Below are 19,845 nucleotides of genomic sequence, written 5' to 3' on the forward strand. Positions count from 1 at the left end.
CCGGTCCTTCCTACCCCGCAGGAGCTGAGACAGCGCCCAGGGGGCACAGGCAGGAAGGCGCTGCGGCCCAGCTCTTGCCGGGTAGGAAGGACCAGCAAAGCGATAGCGAGGCCCTAGCAGGGAGGATGAAACCGGCCTGGCAGCCAGCATGAACCTGGCCAGGCGGCGCCATCCGGCCAGCGAGCCTGCGCAGAGGGAGATGTCGGCCCGGACGCCGCCGCCGCACTGCGCATGCTCCCACCTGGCATGGCGCGCGCCGGCGGGGAGGCAGGGCCCACCCTCGGCCCCGCCCCCGCCCGCAGGGGTCCCGCCCCCGCCGCCGCGCGCGTCCCGTCCGGCGGCCCAGGAGCCCAGGCCTCACCCCCGCCCCGGGCCCCGCCCCCAGCCTCGGCCTGGTCCCGCCCCTCCGCGTCCTCGCCGCGCTTCCGCCGAATCCCGGCTCGCGCGGGCCCCGAACACACTGCCAGGTCCCGCCCCCAGGCCTAGGCCCCGCCCCCGCCCCGCGCCCGTCCCCCGGGCTTCCTGGGCTCCATCGGCGCTGCGTGGTCCTGCGCTCTGAGCTCCTTGCGGTTGGCGGCTTAGGCAGCGCGGTGAGTTGTCTGGGTCACCTCCCGCCAAAGTTCGGGGCTCTCCCCGGGGGGAGCAGGCGTCTGCAGCCCGTCGGGCAGTCCAGCCCCCAGTGGTCCTCCGGGCACTCCCCCCGCCCCCCTTGCCATGGTGGTGGGGCCCACTCGGACCCCCAGCCGCCCCTTGCTGGCCCCAGGAGCGACCAGGGGTTCCCAGCCTTCTCCCAGCCTGGGGTTCTTCTTCCAAGTACAGTGACAGTGGCCTGGCCTGGGAGTTGTGCTGCTCCTGCCAAACCTCTAGTTGGTCAACACCTGCAAAGCCCTCCTGCTCTGCACTGGTCCCCAGACTTCTGTTCCCAGGAAGCTTCCAGGAACCCCTTCTCTGGCCCTTCTTGCAGGAGGCCCTTAGCAATCGCCCGTGCAGAGGCCTCATGTCCTGTTCTTAGTGTGAGAGGAGGGCCCACCTCTGTATACACTGTGCACTCATTGCGTCTGTAAACACTAACACGTGGAGTGACCAAGTGGAAGTTTAAGAGCCACATACACTGGGCACGGTAATTCCCAAGGACGCGATAAACACAGCAGAGCAGTTCTCAACTGTATTCCTCACTCCCTGAGCTCATGATGAATCTAAGCGTGGTGTTTCTCTCTGTGTCTCAGCTCCTGGCTGACTTTGTTCCGGAAGCACGTTTTGTATACATGAGCACAGCTTTGGCTTGATTGCATGGATGGTCACCAGGCAGAGGGAGACTCCTTTGTCCAGAGAAGGGTCACCGCTGCTATTTGCGGAAGAACATGGAGGTGTTGAACATAAAGAGCTAAGAGTTAGACTGGCCTCGAACTCTGCGCCCGCACTCTGAGTATCTCAGCCAAGGTGCTCCTCTTTCTCTCCCAGCCCAGGGCATGATGGTGGAGGCGGGGGGCTGAGTTGCTCTCATGAGTCCCCCAGTGCAGAAAACACTCAGGGAGGTAGAGAAGACATCACAAAGCTTAGCACGCCCTGGGGCGATCGTCTTTAGGAAAAGGATGTCAGAGCTGCTGCCTCCCACCCCCGGCTGGTGGTTGATAACCTTTTAACTCAAGCTTGTCCCAGGAGGCAGTGACGCCAGGTCCATACTTGCTGAGGTCCAGAGCCCGTGAGCAGAGCTGGCCTGGCTCTGGGAGGCATTTCATTTCTCCTTGGATTCTTGGTTTGCGTTAGGATTTGAGTTGGAGAGTCGAGTCTCGTACAATCTGGGGGTAGGGTGAAGCAGGCAGAGCTTCACCTCAAGGGCAGAGCTCTATGAAGGTACTTTTCTCAGTGAGCATTCTTGCCATTAAAGCAAATCTGTATCACACAAAGTAGACCTAACTAGTGTTATCAGATGCTGCTTAAAAAAGGCCTCACTGTCAGAGATCCAGGTTTAAAGAAATAAAAACCCCGGGTGTGGACAGTGGTTAACATCTTACTCGTGCTCAGCTGTGAAGGTTCTTAAACCTTTCTTTTCCTGTCTGTTTTGGTCTTGCTTGAGTACCAGTGGAGCCTCACCTGGGCCTCATCTTCAGCTTAGGCCTGCGCTTCCACGGTTTCCCTTACGGGTGTCTCACGCAGGGCCCCTCCGTCCTTCCTGTGGGGAGGCAGGGAAGGCAGGCCTGAGCCAGCGTTCCTGTGGACTTCCTCCTCCAGGCCTCTCCTCCTGCTTTTTCAGGAACACCAAACAGTTTACTGTTCTCAGTATTTTTTAATAAACTTCCAAATTGTCTTTATTCTTATTTTGCAGAGGACAAACATTTAGAGGCCAGTGATTCAAACCAAGACTGTTGTTCTTTCAACTCCCCTTTTGGGCGGCATCGATGCCGTTTTCAGCTTATATTCTCCTTTGTAAGAAAAGCAGGAAGTGAAGCAGTGATTTCTGAATTCTCTTTGCCAGTAAATCCTCTCCCTGGGCTTCCCTGATAGTTCAGTTGGTAAAGAATCCGCCTGCAGTGCAGGAGACCCTGGTTCAATTCCTGGGTCGGGGAGATCCCCTAGAGAAGGGAAAGGCTACCCACTGCAGTATTCTGGCCTGGAGAATTCCATGGACTGCGCAGTCCATGGGGTCGCAGAGAGTTGGGCACAACTGGGCGACTCTCACTCTCGCTCAGTCTGCCAGTAGTGATCTGTCAGCGTTATTGCCAGCTTTGTTTTCACTGTCACCCCACCTGCCTTCCTGGCCCCAGTGTGAGGTTCCTCTTTTCTGGCCACTTTCCCTGAGGCTTCTGACACCCTGAGGGGCCTCTGGGTGCTTGAGGCTTGTGTCTGGGGCTCCTTTGGCTCCTGTCACAGTCCCCTCTGACCCCGTTTCCTGCGTAGTTTCTGATACAACTGTTTGCTGAACGAGCTTGGGTCTTACCACAGATTATCACTTAAATGAAACCTGAAGATTTAAAAATCAGAGACATAGAAACATATAATATTGGGTTGGCCAAAAAAATGTTCAAATGAACTTTTTGGCCAACCCAGTGTTACCATTGGAGGAAAGTGAGCTTTTCATATATACTCATGGTAAATGAACCAAGCCAGTGCCCAGGCTTGGTCTGAAAGTGTTCGTAGTTTGTTTGGGTGAGGGAACGAGGTGTGAGCTATGCGGGGTGGCTAGTTTTCACTTCTTTGACATCAGTTTTCCCATTCCGTTAGCTCTGGAGGCCTGACTTGGGTGTGCTGTTGTTTAGTCACTAAGTCGTGTCTGACTCTTTGCAACCGCATGGACCGTAGCCCGCCAGCCTCCTCTGTCCATGGGATTTCCCAGGCAAGAATAATAGAGTGGGTGGCCATTTCCTTCTCCAGGGATCTTCCCAATCCAGGGATCAAACCTGCATCTCCTGCATTGGCAGGTGGATTCTTTACCACTGAGCTGCCAGGGAAGCCCTGTATCCAGCTTGGTAGATGAATGTTTGACATCCACTGTTCGAGACAAAGCACTGCAAGGCATGTGTTCTGCGGCATCTGGGGAACTGCTGCTTATCTGCTGGTCAGTGGAAAGAAATAGTCTAGTTTTCTTTTCAGTTTTCTTAACAAGTGTTGTTCAGTCACAAAGTCATATCCAGTTCTTTGCAACCCCGTGGACTGCAGCATTTAAACTTACTGTATAGGAGGGTTGTAAGGTTTGGCGAAAGCCACAAGAATATATGGGATCCAGTGAATGTCTTACTCCTTTATATCACTGTTAAAATGAATTGCTTAAGGAAAGGAATGAAGCATCTTTGTGACATTTTGTAACCTTTGAAGGAACCAGAGTGGTTTTGGCAGACGTGGCTCACGTATAAGTGGGTCACAGACAGTGTCATGTCAAAGTGCTCAGAATCCTTGGCAGTTCAGCCAGTCTATGGCTGCCACCCTCATGATATCTGCTCCAGCTGAACATCTAAACACATAGGCTGCCCCAGGGGCCACTGACACAGCAGTGACATCCTTGTGTATGTGTGTGCTAAGTCGCTTCAGTCATGTCTGACTCTGCAACCTCATAGACTGGAGCCTGCCAGGTTCCTCTGACCGTGGGATTCTCCAGGCAAGAATACTGGAGCGGGTTGCCATTTCCTGCTCCGGGGGATCTTCCCAATCCAGGGATCGAACCTGTGTCTCTTATGTCTCCTGCATCGTCAGGCGGGTTCTTTTCTACTTGGGCCGCCTAGAAAGCCTGTGACATCCTTGGCCACGTGCTAAATGCGGACACTCGTTTCTGATACTACAAGTTGTTTTCAGTTAGATTGAAGGCCTAGCAGAGGAGTGGGGGTCTCCAGGCTTCACGTCCCCCTTGTATACCCCGTCTCCCCAACCTGGAGTCAGCTCTTGTGGCCTGTGACACAGCTGTGATAAAACCAGTTAAAAATTCTGCAGAAACATTTTCTTAGTGCTGTTAAACGTATTGTCACGTGTGTATGTGTGTGGCCGTGAAACGAATTGTGAGAGAGCAGTAAATGCCTAGCATGCTTGCTCTCCTACGTGGAAAATTCTCTTGTTGGAATAATTTCCTACCTGGAACACTTGTGAAGTCAGCAGAGTATCAGCCAGGCTCTGTTGCCCATTCCCAGAAGTCTAGGGGTGAAACTGAACGCGCTGTCCACCGATGGCACGACTCATAAAAGCCAGCACTTGTTAAATCTATTTGTTTTTATTATAGACATCGATCTGCCAGTTGCAATAATGCATTTATGGACATTTTTCTGCAAGCACAGCGCTGGTGGCAGTTTTTACTGACAAATTGAGTCATATGGATAGTAGTTTAGAAAACTCTTACCTTATTGACGGATCGGGCAATTCCAGCTCTGGATGTTCAGAGGTTTTAGCTGGGTGGGAAAGGGAACTGAATTTCAGGGCAGGATATGGGACAAGACATTTAAATGTTGTACTTTAATTAAAAAAACAAACTGGTAGTTATTTCTCATTTGTTTTTTAAACTCTGAGCTACAGGTTACCCCCCAGAGCATAGGATTGTAAGGGGCTGAGGGTGTCCCCTTCACATCCCGCCCTCTTGTTGGTGTCAGAAGTAAGAGCCACCCCCTGAAACGTGGGCTTCATTGCTCCTCTTGAAGTGAGACACTTGTGAGCTGTAGCAGAGCATTTCTCAGAGGTGGTCTGAGCCTGCTGGTCTCAGAATTACCGAGGGTGCTGGTTAACAAGGAGATTATTGGGTCAGAACCCAGAAGGCTGTCTTTGCAAGCTCGCCAGGGGGCCCTAATGTTTGAGCATCTCCCGGGCAGTCTTTGGGGTCTCCACCACCCCCCTGAGCATGGTGGAAAAGAGCTCTCTGGCCCACACACCCCGGCCGGCATCACTGTTCTGAGTCGCCCACGCCTGTGGGTCTGTCTGTGGTTTGTAAGTCCTCAGAGACGTGTGAATCTCTTCGAATTGCAAACCCGACATGTTATCCTAGCTTTATAGTGTTCGGTCTTATGGTTATGACAGAAGATGCAAATGTTAACCAAAACTTTGGCATTAGTTTTACAAACAAATGCTAAGCAGGGACAGCCGTGTTGTATTTCACACCCATCTTTCCTTCTGAATGGCTGGCCTGTCTTTTTCACCCTCTGGGTACAAGCATTTTTATGGTCTTGGGTCAGGGTTAACTTTCATATGTACAACCGAATACATTTTTGGGGAACTGAACTGAATTTTTACTGATGAAGTGCTGGAGCTGTGGGTGGGAGAACCACGGAAGGGGTTCCGGTGATGCCGTGTCCTGGCTGCGTGGCTTTGGGCAGCTGCTCACCCCCAGCTGCCTCCTCTTCTACGGGATGGCCGTAATCACAGGGACTTGGTCCCCCTGGACGAGTGTAAGCACGGGAAGTCATGGATGGCTGTTTGTGAAGCATGAAGCACAACCTGGATAGAAATTTTAATTTGGAACCATAGACTCATAGACCGATGAGACTAATTGTAAAAAGTGCGAGGAACCAACCAGAATCCTTGTTTCCCTCCAGTCTAGTGAGCATCCTGCTTTTCAGTTCAGTTGCTCAGTTGTGTCCGACTCTTTGTGACCCCATGGACTGCAGCACGCCAGGCCTCTTTGTCCATCACCAACTCCCGGAGCTTGCTCAAACTCATGTCCATTGAGTCGGTGATGCCATCCAACCATCTCATCTTCTGTCGTCCCCTTTTCCTCCCACCTTCTATCTTTCCCAGCATCAGGGCCTTTTACTTTCAGTCCAATCAGGATCCTTGTTTTCCCCTCCTCCAATCAGTATTCTTGTCTGTATACCCCACCCCAACCAGTCGGCATCCTAGTTTTACACGTTTACACTACCCAAGCCCTCACTTGGGGTGTTACACGCAGGGTTAAGGTTGTAGCCACTGGGAACAAGACTGAGTCAGTTTGGACCTGGTTCTATTAGTTACTATCTGTGACCTGAGTGAGGTCACTTAATCTCTTCTAAGCCTTGGTTTCTCCAAAACCCAAGAGAACGGCAGTGTCATTCTTAGGGCTGTTGTGGGGTTTGGGGAGAGAATTCCATCTGGGGGAACCAGCCCAGGCCTGGCCCGTGGAGAACACTGAATGGTAACTGTGGCTGCTATTTGTTAGCTCAGTTGCAAAACTGTCCCTGGTGGAGGCAGGACTGGGGATGGGGTCTCGGTTGGGCTCCCCCTCTACTGTGTCTGTGAACCCGCATGTCTATGGCTCCGTTGGGTCTGGAGGGTCATGAAGCCTGGTCCTGATTTGCCAAGTCTCTAAAACCCCTTTCGTCTCTAAGGAGGTGGTCTGCCCAGATGCCTGTTGGCAGTTTTGCAGTGGATGATTTGGGAGCCCCCGAGGTGGCTGGCCTCAAGGTGCTTCCGCTCCGTGGCAGAGCTCTGAGTGTGCAGGGGTGCTTTGCCGGCAGCCAGCTTGTGCTCTGTGGGCCCGGAGCAGGCAGGGGGGCCTAGGGAGCGCGCTCCTAGTGGGCACCACCCGGCTCCAACGGCCCCAAGCCACTGTCTTCAGGAGGCTCGACCTTAACCACCTGTTAAATTGAAAGAACTTCCTGGAGGACCAGACACAGACTCCGACTCTACGGCCACAGCCGGAAACCAGCAGCGACACCAGCATATGACAGTGTCTTCCTCTGTGGACTCCCCTGGGGGCTCAGACGGTGAAGCGTCTGCCTGCAGTGTGGGAGACCCGGGTTCAGCCCCCAGGTCTGGAAGATCCCCTGGTGAAGGGAATGGCAACCCACCCCAGTATTCTCACCTGGAAAATCTCATGGACGGAGGAGCTGGGAGGCTATAGTCCGTGGGGTTACAAAGAGTTGGACACAACTGAGCGACTTCACTTTCACTTTCCCGCATGAAGGGTAACGAGGTCCGGTCGGTGAGCTTTGTCAGAATTTGATCTGCAGTGAGTTTTGTGTGCATGGGGAAATGGGCCTTATTTTTGGGTCTCTTAACTCTCATGTTGGGTTCAGCCTGATAGAGTAGCATTCCAGAAGGTTCTGGCCAGTGCAATGGTGATACCCTCATACATTTTTTGAAGGCCTGCTGGGAACTTCACCCAGTCGGTCCCAGGGAACTCTCGAGGTCACTGCTGAGGGGGACACTCGGGGTCTTTGTCTTGCCTGTGAGTGTCTGGCCTGAACAGGGCCCTGGGGTAGGAGTGATCAGCCCAGGTTTATTTGTAACTAGTGCAGCGTTTCCCATTCACCTTGCAAGCCGCCTTTGCAGCCATGAAACGGGCGCTGTCAGAAGTCCTTTTTGGGGTCAGAACATGGTGTAAAGATACATGCCTGTATTTCAGGAGGTGCTGTCACCTGGAGTCTGTTGGGCTAGTGCTTTGGGGTCCATCTGGGGGCATTTCTAGTGGGGAGTGTGGGGTGATGGGGGGACAGCTGGGGGAGAGGCCCAAGTTAAGGATCCCCTTTGTTCAAGAGAAGAGCCAGCGTTTGGTGTGTATGTGTTTTATTCCCATAAGACAGTCCTGTGGGAAGTGGGGGCAAGCTGGCTGTGGAGGGGAGTCGGCCCTGTCTGTCGGGCCTGGCGTTTGGGTGCTGAAGCTGGGAGATTGCCTTACTGTACCTGTTTGTTCAGCCAGAAATGTCAGCGGGGAGGAGTGAGGCTCGTTAACAGGCCTCTCCATCCCCAGCCTGCGCTCCGTGGGGTTACCTGTGCTTTCCTGCAGGTAGTCACAGAATCTGTACAATGAAACTGTCAAGACTGGGGTGTGCAGTCACATCAGAATGTAGATTACCAATAAGGTGTGTGCTCAGCCTCTTCAGATGCAGGTCATGGACCGTGGGACTGGCCGAGTGGCCAGGGAGCCCACGCTGGAGGCTGAGAGGCAGCAGCCAGGGAGGGAGGCCCGGGTGGTCCTGGTGGTCCCAGTGGGTGTGGTCGGGGGAGGCAGGGTAGGGGAAAACAGGTGCTGCCTGGCGACATGCCCACAGCCAGACTCCGCCCGAGGTTGCCGGGTGCCGTCCTTGTCACCGGGCTCTGGCACGCTGGAGGGGCAGTGCTGGGGGACAGGGACGCAGAGGAGCCGGCGTCCTGGAAGTGAACAGCCACCCTTGCTTGTGAGGCTTTCCACGCTCAAGTGGAAGTTCCTTGAATAAAGGGCGAGGCACAGAAATGATGTATGCCCAAAAGTTAGTGAATTTAGCCAGCTATCCCGAGAAAGCCCATGTGTGCTGTTCTTTATTGTGCAGAAGAATCTGTTTCTGTCACCACTGTGTTATCATCAGATTAAGCTGTCGAGTCAGATGGATGGTGAGTCGAGGCGGCCGCTGGCTGATTGCTGGACCCGCACCAACCATCCGTCTCCGGGCCGCCCTGGGGGCAGGAGCTGCTGGGGAGGAGGGCAGCGGTGGGCGGGGGGTCACCGGAGGGTGGCTGCGCCCGGCAGGGGGCTGTTGAAATTTGTTGCAAGAACGGTTACTTAGAACCAAATGCAGGTTCTAAAATGAAATATTCCTGAAATGCAGCATTATCCACCTCTCTGACTACTGGTGTGGTCGCCTTCTGCCCCCAGAAGGACAGGCTCCGGAGAGCCACGCGTTCTGTCCGTCCTGGGCAGCCACCAGTTTAATGGGACACGGGACTTTTCCGGGCTGACACTGGGGACCCCGGGCAGGCTGAGTGCTTGATAGCCCTGGACACGCTCAGTCCTGGTTGGGGGTGACATGCTCGCTGGCTCCCCACCACCAGCTTGAACCCACGTGGGCCCTGAGTCACAATCAGGAGTTCAGTTTCCCTAAACTAAAAGTACGGGCTTTAAAGACTTCCTCTTAGGTGTTCCTAACCTGTTCATTTTTGCCTTGAGTGTGATGAGAACGTGTCCTGGACCCGCTGTTCTGTCCTGGACTGAGAACCTGCTGCTGTCCAGGGGTATCCTCTGGACCATTCGTCAGGCCAGAAGAGCCCCTAAGGTCACAGTTCTGATTTCCTCTTGGTGTTCTCTCCAGAGGCCGTCTCTGGGCCCAAGGTACTTTAACACATGGCTGTGGACAATCCAGGCAGGGTGGATTCTGGAGAAGGTTAATGAGATACTCTTTTGCGTTGGCTGGAAGTCATGTTTCTGGTGGTTTCAGATGTGGAGGCAGCTGTTTGACGTGCCTCACTCCTGCCCTGGTGTTCGTGTGGCCGAGCCTACTTCTTAGAGAAGCTCAGAGGCCTGGCGGTGTGGGTGTCTGCTCCATTCTGCCCAGTGCACGGCTCAGCACAGAGGGGCCCTGGCACTGGGCTGCCCGGGGCTGAGCTCAACTGGAGCGTCACCCGTTGGAAGCCAGGCAGGTTCTCTGTGCGGGGCCAGGTCGGCTCTGTCAGCTCTCAGGTTGGAGGCTGTCTCTTGGGATGGAGAGCAACGTCCTCGTGGACTCTGGGTTCAGGTGGCTGACCTTTCCCGTCTCCTGTCCCTCCGCCACCGATGGAGGTGCTGCCTGGCTGCAGCCTCAGCCGCCTGGGTCCTTTCTGCCTGGTGCACCCCAGGCCGTCTCCCTGCTTCTGCCCCTGAGCACTGCTGCCCCACTGCCCTGCAAGCTGGCACGCGGCAGCGAGGACTGCTTCCTTCTCCTCCTGTTGGAGGCAGGGGCACAGAGATGCTCCAAGGGGACCCCTCTTTCCCACCCAGGCCCCAGAGGAACATGAGCCTGTGAAGCTCCTTTTGGCGCCACTTTTAGCCCCAAGGCCCTCCACATTTATTCTGGCAGCTTCTCTCGAAACCTATGCGTCAGCTCCTCAATCTCAGAGTGAATGGGTGGGAGGCTCCAGAGAGTCTTGCCTAGGGATCCTCTTCTGATTCAGCCTGATGGTAGACCCTGTCTGCTCCCAGGCTCTCCCTGAATCCTTCCCACGGCCCTGCCCTTCTGGAAGCCTCTTCAGCCCCTGTAATGTCTCCTTCCCTCGGGCCCATCACAGGTACACTCAGGTTTCTGATTGACTTGTATCGTTCTTGTCTCTTGATGCTGGTGTTCTGTCTTGGAAACTCTCTGTGGCCTGGTGTGGGGCTTCCGCCTGATTGCAGGGCACAGGTTGCTGTGGACAGAACGTGCCCCTACAATCTACGTGTTGAAGCCCTGACCCCCACTGTGACTGGATTAGGAGATGGGGACGTTAGGGGATTGTTTAGAATAAATGAGGTTGGAAGAAGGGGCCCCAATCCAGTTGGATTGGCGGCCTTATGAGAAAAGAGAGAGGGTGATCTTACCGGCAGCAGGTGGCTGCCTACAAGCCAGGAAGAGAGCCCTCACCAGAAACCAAATCAGCTGGAGCCTTGACCTTGGACTTACCAGTCTCCAGAACTGTGAGAAAATGAATTTCTGTCTGTCAAGCCACTTAGTATGTGATTTTCTGTTATAGCAGCTCGATCTGACTAATACAAGGTGAGGTGCAGACTAAATAATGTTACTTCAAAAGCACAGAACTCATGAGGGGTTTGCATATGAAGCTGGCATTTGGAGATAAAGATAACTTGGTAATCAGTGTTCAAAAATAGGATTGTTTGCAGGTTTAGCTCTTGGCATCCCGAAAGGTGTGTATCAGAATAAAAGAAAACAGGATGAACAGAAACCCAAGCCTTATTACCAGGATCCCAGAGGTTTTAGAAAGGAAATCTGGCAGATTTGGTCAAGACACCAGAGGGCCGGCGGACCATGGACAGGCCTGGTCTTATCCTGGTGCCGGGCGGACCCTGCTGGAAAGCAGTCAAGGCCCCTGGCCCTGAGGGAGGCTGGGAGGTGGGACTGGAGTAAATGCTGGTTGACTGGGTTTCTTAAGCACGAAGAGGGGTAACAGCACTGGCCTACAGCCTCAGCTTGTTGGTTGGGAGTTTCTGTTGCTTTTCTATTTTTTCTCGATTCTGTGTCAGTTCGTACTTTGCTCCTGCTGGAACCGAAGAGCATCACATGGTCATTCTACTGGGCTCTAGCGAGGACCCTAAGAACCATGCAATTTGCTGCTGTTCATGCTAAGTTGTCTTGAGGATTTTTGGACGTCTCTGTAGAGTTGGAGACTAAGTAGGGCACTTCTCCCCGGAAGCCTGCCAGCCCACACGTGCACCAGACTGGCCCACGTTAAAACTGTGGCCATCGGTGAGAAGATGTAGTAAATAAAGCTGGGAGACTTAGATTTACTTCTGCCCAGGTCGCCAGTCTGCCAGAAGCCACAGTATGCATTGTGGTTCTGCAGAATGTCTCAAATGTGCGGGTGTTTTTAGGATTGTTGCAAGGAACGCTGAAGTTGTGAACTTTCACCATTTCTGAGCTGCGACCCTTTGCGTCTTCAGAGGATGACCAGCACTGTGCTCCGTGGTCCACTCGGGGCCCAGCGGTGGCTGGAGAGACTGCTGTGTTCTGGGGGGAGAGGCTAGGGTCCGGGGCGGTGCTGTGGGCTGTGCTTAGTACCATACTATTGACACCTGAAATGTGGGTTTGGATCCGCAGTTATGTTTTATTTATCAGCACAGCTATGCTTGTTGTTTCATTCCGTACTGAGAGTCTAAGAATATGATTAACCTTGAGGCCCCTCTTGTGATTATTAGTGATTGATTCTGTTTAACCTTGAAATCAATAAGAGGGGCCTCGTGGTGTGGTGTGCAGTCCGTAAACAGGGTTCTGTGACAGTAGTCATACCGGCTTGTCCCCAGAGCAGATTGGCTGGAGCTCCAGCATGTGACCCGTTTTATATACCTGCTCTGGTGTCCTGTGTTCCTTGCGGGACTTGTGTTGGTACCGCTGCCAGCGTGCCCCGCCCCCGGCGGGCAGGGCGGGGACGTGCAGTCATTGGTCTGCGAGCGCCGTAACGTGAAAACACTTCAGGCTGTTCAAAGTATATTTTACAAGTGTGCATTGGGACTTCAGGGTGTTATATCGAAAAGCCCAATTGTACAGTTACCATGGGAACCCAATTAGAATAGATGGCTTGATTTTGGGGGGACAGCGGTCTTGCATCTTGACCAGAAATCTAGTGAGTTTTAACTGTTTTCACGTTCCTACACTGACTTGCTCCTCCAAAGCATTATTTCTTCACCCTCCTCCTCGTTTCCAGCTTTAAGCCAAAATAGAAAAAAGTTCTCTAGTGGTGGTTCAGGAGCAAGTCTCCTAGAGAGATGTGACCAGGTTTGTGTGGAAAAGTTTGTGCAGGTTATGGGAGCGGTGGGGGTGGCAGCCAGTGTTTAAGAAGATGCGGCAAATAGGCGTTTTCCTCTGGTAACACGGGGTGCTCTCATGTGCCTCTCCTTGTGCTCTGGGCGTCGGGTGGGGAAACAGGTGTGCACCTCTGTTCTTCCTCGTGTTTGCAGGTGGGCAATCGGGTTCTGAAAGGCCCTGGGTTTTCCGGATGGAGAGAGCAGGTGGGTGGGCAGGGCGAGATCACAGGACTCTTCCTCCACTCCTGTATTCCTGTCATTGTTTGGGCTCAGCAACTTGGCACTCCTAAAACTTCCTAGAGACTCCAGAGTCATACATCAGTGCAACGTTGAAAAAGTTTTAAGTATTTACTAATTCATTTAAGCAATGCTAAACATTTTTTGTTGCTCAAGTGTTGTATTTAATATATTCTCACTGCTTCTCTGTCTCCCTGTTCTATAAATTATAGGAAAGAAGCGTTGAAATCACCAACTGTGGCTGGAGATTTGCTGTTTCCTATTGTGTTCTCTGTTCTTGCTTCATCTGTTTCAAAGTCTTTTATTAGGTGCATGCATATTTAGAATTTTTACATCCTTTTGGTGAATTAACCCTTTTACTCTTAATGGCCTTTAGTCTTAGCAATTTCCTTGTTTTGAAATTATGTGTTTGATATTCAGATAGCCACTCCAGCTTTCTTTCCATTACCGTTTCTATGGTGAATGTTTTCCCATTCTTTCACATTTTATCTTTATCTAATAACTTAACACATGTTTCTTATAGACAGCTTGCTAATCATAAGGTCTTTTTAAAATTGAAGTATTCAGACTACTTACATGTTATGTAATTATCAGTGTGGTTGGATTCAATGTACCACCTTGATATTTGTTTTCTCCTTGTTCTGTTTGTTCCTTCACTCTTCTCCCTCCATTTTCCTGCCTTTGTTCAGACTCTTTGAATATATTTTAAAAATGATTTCAATTTACCACATATGGGCATTGGCTCTTACTGGCTCTAGGGTGTGTAATGGTCATAATTAGCTCATCATAGGCTGCATTCACATCATATTATTCATCGTCTTGTACAGTGTAAGAACCTTCCATGAGTATATTTCAATTTCTCTCATCCTATTTTGGGGATTATATTTATTTAGTATGTTTTCTACATATGTATAAACTCCAAAATATACTTTTATTATTTTTGTTTAGGCAGTCAATTGTCTTTTAAAGAGATTAAAATTGAAAAAACTTTTATATTTATTTGCATACTTACCACTTGCATGTTTTCTACTCTTAGGAACTATGAATTTCCATCTGGCAGTCCTTTTTAATGCCTATGGAACGTGCACCAGTGTTTCTCAGATAAAGGTCTGCTAGTGTATAAATTGGCTCTTCTGTTTTTGGAATAAGGCTTTATTCTGACTTTCATTCTTGAAAGATATTTTGCCCGTCACAGAATTCTATATTGACCCTTTTCTTTTTTCCTCTTTTCATGCTTTAAATATGTGCCATTGTGTCCTGCCTTGCGTAGTCTCTGATGATCAGTTTGCTGTCCCTCTTAATTTTGTGTCTCTGTGTGTGATCGTCTTTCCCCACGTCTTCCGACCACTTCTCAGGTTTTTTCTTTATGACTTCTTTTCAGCAATTTGTTTATGATTTGCCTTGGTTTAGTTCTTTATGTTTTCTTCTGCTTTGGTTTCATTGAGTTTCTTGCAATAGTGAGTATAGGTTTTTATCAAATATGAAGAAATAGTAATTATTTCTTCAAATAATTTTCTGCCTTTTTCTGGGACTCCCAATTGCATGTGTGTGGCACCCCACTCCAGTACTCTTGCCTGGAAAATCCCAGATGGAGGAGCCTGGTAGGCTGCAGTCCATGGGGTCGCTGAGACGGGCACGACTGAGCGACTTCACTTTCACTTTTCACTTTCATGTATTGAAGGCAATGGCAACCCACTCCAGTGTTCTTGCTTGGAGAATCCCAGGGACGGGGGAGCCTGGTGGGCTGCCGTCTATGGGGTCGCACAGAGTCGGACACGACTGAAGTGACTTAGCTTAGCTTAGACTGTCTGATGTTGTCTCACATCTTACTGATGCGGTGCTCATTTTCTTTGGTCTTTTTCCCTTTTTCTTCCTGGATAGTTTAAAAAATGTTGTATGTTCATTTTTACTCACTTTCCCCGCCTTCTGCTGTATGTGCTTTGTTAATCACATCAAGTAATTTTTCATTTCAGATAGTCTATTTTACATCTGCATTCCATTTGGGTCTCTCTTACATCTTCTGTGTTTTCATAATGTTATGTTTTCTTCTATCTTCTTGAACATATGAGACATATTCATAGTAGCTGTTTTAACCCAGGCAGGCTGGCTTCAGAGTCTGGGACCTTTAGTGCATGGATTTTGTGACAGCGTTTTGGCTGACAGGAGACTTTTCTGTTTGTTTTCTGATTCTTGGCTGTATTTAGATCATGTGGCTGCCAGCAGACCATGTGCTAGTAGAGAAAATTAAATATGGCAGGAAACCCGGACTGGGGATAGCTTGAAGGGAACATGTCAGTCGCTCAGTTGTATCTGACTCTTTGTGACCCCACGGACTGTAGCCCACCAGACTCCTTTGTCCATGGGATTTTCCAGGCAAAAATACTGGAGTGGGTAGCCATTACCTTCTCCAGGTGATCTTCCTGACCCAGGAATCAAACCCATGTCTCCTGCATTGCAGGCAGATTCTTTTCCATCTGAGCCATCAGAGAAGCCCAAGGATAGCTTTCTAGGATCCAAATGAATCTGAAGTGGAGCCTACAGGCGGCCATGATGAAAAGGGAAGAGGGTGTGATTAGTAAGTGACTGTCACCATTCAGGAGAGAGGGACCTTTTCCTGTGGAGAAGTTTGTGTAGGAATTTTAGAATAAGGAATGTAAGTGATTTTTAAAAAATTCAGGAATGTTCTGGTTTGATTTTGTTTGGTTGTGAGTCCTCAGCGGAAGCCAAGCGTATCACATTGTTGCTTAGGGACCTAAGAAGGATGGTTCAGGTGGATCACACTGCTGGCCCTCCTTGACTCAGGGGCAGGGCACAGGGAGAGGCCTGACTGCAGGGGGTGTCTCAGGGCGGGTCTGTGTCACCCGATGTCCTGTGGAAGCAGAGGGCAGCCGCAGGGTGGCCGTTGGAGCCATCCCACTTGGTCTTGCTCAGCTCTGACTTCTGGTGGACATGAGAGGTGCTGGGGGAGAGTGGAGCACCCCAGGTGAGGGCTGCAGATACGGCTGTTCCTTGTCTGATCTCTGCGTCCACTTGTTTCTGTTGAGAATGGCCCCGCCCCTGCAGCCCCTGGCCACCTGTGGCTCTTGCTCCTTCCAGTGGCCCCGCCTTCTGGGCTTTGGTGACGCCTCATCTTCCCAGCGTCCCCCCAGATGAAAGGTGGGAGCAGCCAAGTCCTGAGGGGGCTCAGCCTCTCCTGCTGGCCTCGCGATGCTCCCGTTCCTTGTGTGTCCACCTGCTTCCTGTGTTTAAAGGGCCTGGGGGGTTCCTGCTTACGTTAGGTAGATCCAGGTTAAGGCTGGGAGTGATTCATGGGTGAGTGACACATAGGTGTTCGGTGATGTTGGGAGAAACAAGCTGAGTTTCTGTCAAGAAATTTAAAGCATGTCATTTGAGGTTTTACTCCCAAGCAGGGGCTTCCCAGGTGGCTCAGTGGTAAATAATTCTCCTGCCAATGCAGGAGACCTGGGTTCGATCTGTGGGTCAAGAAGATCCCCTGGAGAAGGAAATGGCAACCCACTCCAGTATTCTCCATGGGAAATCCTACGGAGAGAGGAGCCTGGTGGGCTATCATCCGTGGGGTCACAAAAAGTCGGACATGATTTAGTGACTAAATGACCACCATCTCCAAAGGAGGTTGATTCCAGCTAGCTCTATATGGAAAGGACAGAATTGGGAAGTCAGAGAAAATTAAGGGCATTTTCAGTTCAGATGACTTTTCTCTTGTCACCGCTGTGGTTTTAAATGTGTGGCGTCAACAGAAAGGTGGTTTGCTGAGGACTGTCACATTGGTGTTTCATGCTAAGAGGAGACCAGACCGTGGAAGAGTGCGTTTCTCCCAGCTGAATCTACAGCTACTGCAGGTGTATCTCGGGCCAGCCTGGACCTTCATCGCTGATGTTTAATGGAGCTTAAGACAGCATGGGCTTCCCTTGTGGCTCAGACGGTAAAGCGTCTGCCTACAATGCGAGAGACCCGGGTTCGATCCCTGGGTCGGGAAGTTCCCCTGGAGAAGGAAATGGCAACCCACTCCAGTATTCTTGCCTGGAAAATCCCATGGATGGAGGAGCCCTATAGGCTACAGTCCATGGGGTCACAAAGTCAGACGTGACTGAGCGACTTCACTTCACTTCAAGAGAGCATTAACCCCTGTGTTGCCATCTGTCTGGCCATGCAGAGAGCTCTGCGTGTGAGAACTGAACCCCTTGCCTGGGGGCTCGTGTGACCTGGTCCGCATGTGGGGCCGCAGGCCGGGCTGCCCCCGCTGTGCTTCTCTCACAGCCCTGTGCACACCTAGGAAGGTCAGGGTGCGTGTGCGCGTCTCTTTGCTGTGCACCTGAAGCGGACACAGCATCATCGATCAACTGTACTCCCAGATAAACTAGACGTTAACAGAGAGTGCCGTGCTCACAGACGCGTGTGAGGACATGGGGTTGCCTTGGGGGTGTGTCTGTGCCCTCACGGTGTCGCATGAGCACTCGGAGCGCGTGGCCGTGACTGCTCTGACGTTGCCCAGGGCGCCCCCCGCTGGACGCGTGCCTCCTGTGGTGGGTGCGTGCTCGCAGCGCCCCATTGGCGCCACGTGTCTGCAGTTCTTCTGGAACTAAAGGGGAAGTGCGTTCGCTCACAAAGTTTGCAGTTACGTACAAATTTCAGTCTGCACGTACAGATATCCATAGTGTGCTGGTTTCCAGCTGGAGACTAATCTGCTTCTTTTTTTTTTCAGTCTCAGATGATTAAGTTTTGAAAGTTTCTCTTAGCATGACATTCAGCTTCTGGAAAAAGTATTCATTGCTCTTTCCCATCACAAGGTGCACATTGCCAGGTTTTGTTAGTTTTCCACTTTGTGGAGTTTTGACTTCAGGGTTCTTTGCTACATTAATTTGATCTTCCCTGTTCTTCTGATGCAGATGTTTCCTTTCCTTTTTTCTTTCCCTCCCTCTTTGCTGCTGCTGCTGCTGCTGCTAAGTCGCTTCAGTCGTGTCTGACTCTGTGTGACCCCATAAACGGCAGCCCACCAGGCCTCCACGTCCCTGGGATTCTCCAGGCAAGAACACTGGAGTGGGTTGCCATTTCCTTCTCCAATGCATGAAAGTGAAAAGTGAAAATGAAGTCACCAGTCGTGTCCGACTCTTAGCGACCCCATGGACTGCAGCCCACCAGACTCCTCCATCCATGGGATTTTCCAGGCAAGAGTACTGGAGTGGGGTGCCATTGCCTTCTCCATCCCTCCCTCTTTCGTCCTTCCCTTTTTTACTTTTTAAAATTTTGTGTTGTTTGAAGTCCAGTAAGGAGTGTATGAGATACACATGTAAGCTGTGGAGTGAAAGTCATGAGCAGGACACCTGTCGCCGCTTCACTGAGTGGGGTTTGTCTGGGTGCTTCCTCTCCCTCCCCAGCCCTGAGCAACACACGCACTTGGTTGCTCGGTATTTTGTTTCATCAGTTTAAACATTTCGTTTCATTTTCTTCTGGTTTCTGAGGCTTCTGTGGAGACATCAGCTGTCAGCCTCGCTGTTGCCCCTTTGAAGGTAGTGGAACTTTTTACTCTGGTTGCTTTTAAGATTTTTCTCTCTGGTTTTCCATTTCTCTGTGGTTTGGAACTAATTAACTGTGAGGTTAGTTGGGAGTTTTCTTCATACTGAACCCTGTTTGGAGTTTGCTGAGCTTCTTGAATTGCGGGGTTGGTGTCTGTTATTTGTTTTGGAAAATTCTCGACGCACTGATCCATATATGTCCCTTCTTCACCTGCTCCTTTCCTTCTGGGGTTGAATCATGGAGCTTGTCCCGTTTCCTGTGTCCTCACGGCTCGGGGGCTCTTGTTTGCTGTTCACTGTCCTGTTCTCTTCCTCTGCCGTGGTTTGCATTCTCTCTGCGGGCCTGTCTCGTCCATCACAGATCCCGTTTCCTACACCATTCCATCTCCTGTTAATCCTATCCAGTGAGTTCTGAATTCCAAACTTTGTGTTTGCAGTTCTAGAATGTCCATTTTGTATTTTTATAATGTATTTCAATTTAGTATTTAAAATTCTCGTCTCATTCATTTTGTCTGTCTTTTCCTATTTTTAAACACAACAACCACAATTATTCTAAAGTTCTTGTCTGTTAATACCAGTATGTTGGAAATACACTCTTCTGCTTGTATTTTCTGTTTTCTCTTGACTGTATAGTATGCACGTGCACACGTGTATGCACGTATGTACACGCACACATGTATGCACATATGTACATGCACACGTGTATGCATGTATGTGCATACACACATCACATGGGATAATTTCTGTATGTGGGATAATCCCAGTTTTGTGTATAGCTCTTTTACCTGATTTTTTTTCATAAGTGCTTATCTGTGAAACTGAAATCTTTGCCAACATAATTTCTAGAGATGACATCAGTTCTGTTCCGTTGCTCCATCATGTCCGACTCTGTGACCCCATGGACAGAAGCACGCCAGGCTTCCCTGTCCATCACCAACTCCTGGAGCTTGCTCAAACTCATGTCCGTCAGGTTGGTGATACCATCCAACCATCTCACCCTCTGTCATCCCCTTCTCCTCCTGCCTTTAATCTTTCCCAGCATCAGGGTCTTTTCCAGTGAGTCAGTTCTTCACATCAGGTGGTCAAAGTATGGAACTTCAGCTTCAGCATCAGTCCTTCCAGTGAATATTCAGGACTGATTTCCTTTAGGATGGACTGGTTGGATCTCCTTGCAGTCCAAGGGACTCTCAAGAGTCTTCTCCAACACCACAGTTCAAAGGCATCAATTCTTCGGCACTCAGCTTTCTTTATGGTCCAACTCTCACATCTTTATGTGACTACTGGAAAAACCATAGCTTTGACTGGACATATCTTTGTCAGCAAAGTAATGTCTCTGCTTTTTAAAACACTGTCTAGGTTTGTCATAGCTTTTCTTCCAAGGAGCAAGCATCTTTTAATTTCATGGCTGCAGTGATTTTGGAGCCCAAGAAAAGAAAGTCTGTC

At 50.7% G+C, this 19,845-nt stretch overlaps 1 protein-coding gene across 2 annotated transcripts in view; it reads left to right on the forward strand.

The window, feature by feature from the left end:
• The first annotated feature begins 459 nt into the window (after positions 1 to 459).
• The window catches only part of MGMT (O-6-methylguanine-DNA methyltransferase), a 280,205-nt gene continuing 260,819 nt past the window's right edge, over positions 460 to 19,845 (forward strand). The window contains exon 1 of one of the 2 annotated variants that reach the window (XM_019953148.2): positions 460 to 590. The gene's annotated coding sequence lies outside the window, so the exon portion shown is untranslated. The remainder of the gene's footprint in view (positions 591 to 19,845) is intronic. The other variant, XM_019953149.2, reaches the window with a different exon arrangement.

This window comes from Bos indicus, chromosome 26 (assembly GCF_029378745.1).
Source record: "Bos indicus isolate NIAB-ARS_2022 breed Sahiwal x Tharparkar chromosome 26, NIAB-ARS_B.indTharparkar_mat_pri_1.0, whole genome shotgun sequence".
Taxonomy (NCBI): Eukaryota; Metazoa; Chordata; class Mammalia; order Artiodactyla; family Bovidae; genus Bos; species Bos indicus.